Below are 5,036 nucleotides of genomic sequence, written 5' to 3'. Positions count from 1 at the left end.
ACAATTCCGGGAGTAAAATGAGCCCCCCCTACAAGCCCCCACCTACTCCTCTTGCATTGGTTTGCAGTTGTTCCAGTTATTCCGTTCTGGTGTTGTTTGTTTCACATGACTTGCTTTTGAACAGCACTGATCACGTCTCGTGCCCAGTCTTGCACTTGTACGGTGTGGTTTTGTTTACACTATAGTGCTTACTCTTTATAAATAGTAAACGCTCTTAAAACACAGCCCGGAGAGTCGAATATATGTATGTTTAAAGACCTCTGGACTTGAATCACAATAAGCGCCTGTTTTCAACTTTTTGTGGAAGAGCGCATAAAGACGACATAACTGAAAAAGGTGCGTCGGTCTGATGTATGATCTATTTTCCCTTTATTATTTTTTATTGCGTATGATCTTTATAGTTAATCTAATTGTGTGGGGACACCCCCACCCCAAGCAATCCATTGAGTAGGCTATACAGAGCAGTGAATCTGCGCAGTAACTGTGCAAGTCTATTGGTCACGGACACGCTCGAATATCTCTGCGAGCAGCCTTGCTGCTCTCAGCATTCAAAGAACGGTAAACACTGCTTGGTAGTCTGTAATGAGCGCAGCGGACTTGGGTGAAGCAACACTTTGGTGTTACGCGTCAGCTCACACACGCGCCATACTGTGTACTTGCTGATATCCTCCATGCTGCATGCACCAAGTATCAGAGTGTTGGACACACCCTGCACGGGTCTGTACTGATCACAGAAATAGTTTATTACCAAAGCGTTTTCATCATCTGAATATTTTTTCTCAATTGCAGGGTAGTGCAACAGAATATATTTTTATTGCAAACCAGCATAGTTGAAAAACAACACATATCAATGTAATCTCTGCGTTCAGAAAATACTAAAATTTCATGTTCATTTTTTTCTGTAGGTCGTTTGCATCCTTGCCATTTTCAATTTCATTTCACATATTACACTACATTGTAGAGTTTTCTGTTCTCTAACCCTATTCATTTGTGAAGAGTAAATTTGTATTTATTACTTGCTTATGTTGCTCATAAAATCCCAGCACAACCAAGGTAAAAGATGTTATCATAGCTAGTTCTTAAAAGACAGTATGTAGTTGCTGGTGATGTAATGTAGTGTACTTTACATTAGTTTGAAAATGAACTTTAAACAGTGCACGTTATATTGTATTATAGTTTGAACTGTGTGTATCTTTTGAAATAAAAGTGGGTTTTAACTCATGAAATAAATGAAAAAGTCACATGCCCCTGAAAAAAAATGCCACGGCGACTGTGAAGCATATGCAGCAATTGTGATTTTAAGCCACCTTTGAAAAATTGTCAGCCTGCAGTTTTGTCTGAAGAATTGAGATGTCAGCATCAGCCTCTTCCTGCTGGCCTGCTTCCTGGCTGAGGAGTTGTGGAAGTGCTGTAGAGAGGCTGTCGGCTTAATCTTAGCAGCGGTTCCATCCATCCTGACAAATCACCTCTACGCTCTGCTCTTCCTGTTGTTGTATTAAGCTGACACAATGATTCACTGGCAGACTCCCTAACATGAATGCGCAAATCCTGTTCTTGACAGTAATGCATTTAAGTCAAATTAGCAATTTTCCTTGGCAGATTCTCTCACCCATGGTGGCTGACATCTCTTCTATTTATACCTGCATCCATTTAAAGGGATAAATATGTTGTGACAAAGGTTAGGTAACATAGCACAGACTCTTCCATTGGGGATCAAGTCTTTAGCTCTCCTGTTATAAGCCTTAGCCCTTCACTACTGCTTTACACTACCACAATCACGTTTCTTACTTAGCACACCTATGGCTGCCTGATCAATCATGTCCATCCCTAATCCTGTGCTGCACAGGCATAGGCTCACTGTGCCCCTCACTCTTGCCCTCTCCTCATTTTGAGTGTTCCTTCTCGACTCTGATACCTGCTGCTAAGTGCCCCCCATTCCTGTGTTCAGTCATACGACACCGTTAACATTTGGAAGGCTTCATCTGATTATTTCTCCACCCGAGGGATATGGCTCTTTTTCTTTAGTCCTTGTGCATGGGAAATTTCCTATGTCTGGAATGCTGCGTGGCAGGAATTCTTTTAGCAGATCTGTTGGAGCTTACATAACTACAGTCACCCAGAACAATGTGTTCCTGCCCGGTCCATTCAGAGAGGATGTTGTTCTTTTGCCCCAGAGAGTTTCAGACAGTGGGGTAATGCTGATGGACTGAGGATGAAATGAGAATCAGACGGTCCAGGTATTCAAAGAAAAGGTGCACAGATGCAGTTCAAATGAAATGAAGTCAGATTTTACTGAGTTCCATTAAATGGATGTGATCCATTTAGAATACACCTCTGGCCACTTGTAGATGTCTCATCACCAAATATAATGTTTTTTGGGGGAAGGGGAAGCCACTATACAATATGGATAGTCAAAAGAAACAATGATATGATATTAAAATGTCTTAGTGTTAAAAATCATAATAAAAAACAGTTACCAGTTGCCTGTAACAGGAGTCACAATTCAGTAAAAAAAACCTGTTAAAGCCCTCAGTATATTCAAATTTGAATCAGAACTGAAAATGTGATATGCCACCACCAAAATATTTATGTGGAATTTTATAAACTGGTACATAATATCAACAAAATATTTATATGAAAACACAAATACAGTGTATTGTCAGGCTTTATTGATTTTCAGCGATAATAAATTGTTTCATACTCAGACAACACACTTTATTTTCACAAACACACAGGCAAAAAAGGGTAGAATGACACAAGCCATAAAAGATAGTGCTTTAGTGCAAAATATTACCACTTCCAGTTTACTTAAAGGTGTAACCAGGTGAGGAATAAGTACACCTGCAGGCTGTCTGTAAACAGTCAGTCCCATTCCCACATCTTCTGCAGAATTTAAAACATTAAACTTTAAAACTTTGAACACACTGACATTCAAACAAGAATAAGAGGTTTTGCACTCATAGTCACAATAAATGTTTGGAAGAAACAAATGTATTCACAAAGTCCATTTCCAACACATCATCCCTGGACATCTCAAATTCATACTTAAGTCCTTTTTCTAAAACAAGGCATTTGACAGTACAATATTTGTTGCAGTTTTATACAAATCATCTTCTTCCTATGCAAGACTTTTTTTTGCAAAGTTTTGCAAACACAGCAGAAAATGAGCCCCAACAAGTCCCAACATGAAAGGGCCTCCATAAAGCCAGAACCAGAAGGATCTGGTGTCATTACATCATCTTTACTGTACTTGTCTGCAAACAATAAAAACTCATACCCTGGACAACACTCTCTCCTTCACACAGATAGCAATAGTATCTTAGATTAAATGAATTACAGTAGTTTAATGTAATTATAGTAGTTTAATGTTTAAGTCAGGAATTAGAGTAACTACCAATGCTAAATTAATGATATGAGTGAGACAGTCAGCTGTACACCCTAAAACATTTCCCCTTCTTATTAGTATGCATTTGAAGGTTGACTGGAAGACAGCATTGAGTATTATATTGATTTCAGTGTGTCGCCGCGGAGGTGAAAACAGACACAGAGAAAGATTTAGTGCTGACGTTCTTTCTTCTTTCCCTCTGCCAAAAGCAGAAGCAGCAGAGACAGTGATTATGTCCTCATTAACTAATAAATAAATACATTGCTAAATTAAAAAATAAATCATATCTACACGGGTCCATTCTGTGTCTGTTTATAGCTACAGCACCAGCGTAACCAGGCAACACAATTTCAGTTTGTACTACAACGAGCGAAACACTGGAATTGCCCACAGAGCAGATCTCTACCAGCCTTTACAGGAGAAGCTCTAAAACCTTCTAATGTCTTCCTCAATCACTTCAACGGGGTTCATCCAAATCCACCCAAAGATGTTTCACTTACTTTATCTTGTTCACTGGCATACAAACAGACACACAGAATCAAAGCACCTGCTCCACATACCAGTGGCGTAGGTAACATACCAAAGCAATGTAAGTGAGAAATTGAAGTCATGCTAAGTGAGTGTGACATCAGACAGCATATGTGCCATTTAGTGGAGACTACACTGCCATGACTGCAGGGAAATAAGACAAAACCAGTTTGCAGGGAACAAGAACTCTTACAAATAACATGATCCAGGAGAATGTTTACTGCTGCAGTGAACAGAACTTTAGTCACACTATTATACTGAAGATCAAGGCTACCTCCACCACGATGACAAACTCTTACTCTAATCTTAGCAAGACAGAGCAGCAAAAAAAAAAAAAAAATTAAATTAATTTTGTATTATATTATTCTGTGTAATTTCCCAAACCTCAACTGTTGTAATATATATGCATTTATAATACAATGTAAAATTGTATTGAATGTATATGATTTGTAATTGTTTCTGTGTTACACGGCTTAAATGTTCTTGGACAGGCAAGTGCTGAAGTGTTTCTCACATGAGTAGATACTGCATTTAAATCCATCCCTGTGGCATCACATGCCACTGCATGAATCTAAGGGAAATAGCACAGTGTATCTGGAACATGGAGGGAGGCTTGGATTGTCTGAAGAACAGCAGCCATGTTTACTGTAAACCTGCTTCCATCCTCAGGGAATATGTAAAAAACAGTAAATGGTTAATCACATTATGTTTCTGATCTTAAAAAGGCAGTTTAGAAATTCCAGTAAATGCCTCATTAAGTACACTAGAATCCACACACTACATTCACACCAGCTAGAGAGGATGAGATTACAGTGAACGAATCAATCACAGCACATAACCTCTGCTAATCCCCTACAGCACACTGTCTCTATTAAGAATATATTAAGCATTATGGGCACTATCCTTTTGACCCCTGACAAACTCTTTATAAGGAGTAACATGTTCTGGAAGTTATTAATCTAGATGTCTTTGATTGTTACAATGAATTTTTCCATATTTTTATAGAATGATATTTTACAAAATCTTTATGTTTGTGATCTTGAGAGGTGAGAGGTTGGGTAGGGTTCTGAAACTGCCTGCAGTGGGACAGGATACACCTGACTGGAACAGCATTTTTGGGGGG

This window comes from Megalops cyprinoides, chromosome 13 (assembly GCF_013368585.1).
Source record: "Megalops cyprinoides isolate fMegCyp1 chromosome 13, fMegCyp1.pri, whole genome shotgun sequence".
Classification (NCBI taxonomy): domain Eukaryota; kingdom Metazoa; phylum Chordata; class Actinopteri; order Elopiformes; family Megalopidae; genus Megalops; species Megalops cyprinoides.
This window is presented reverse-complemented; position numbering follows the sequence as displayed.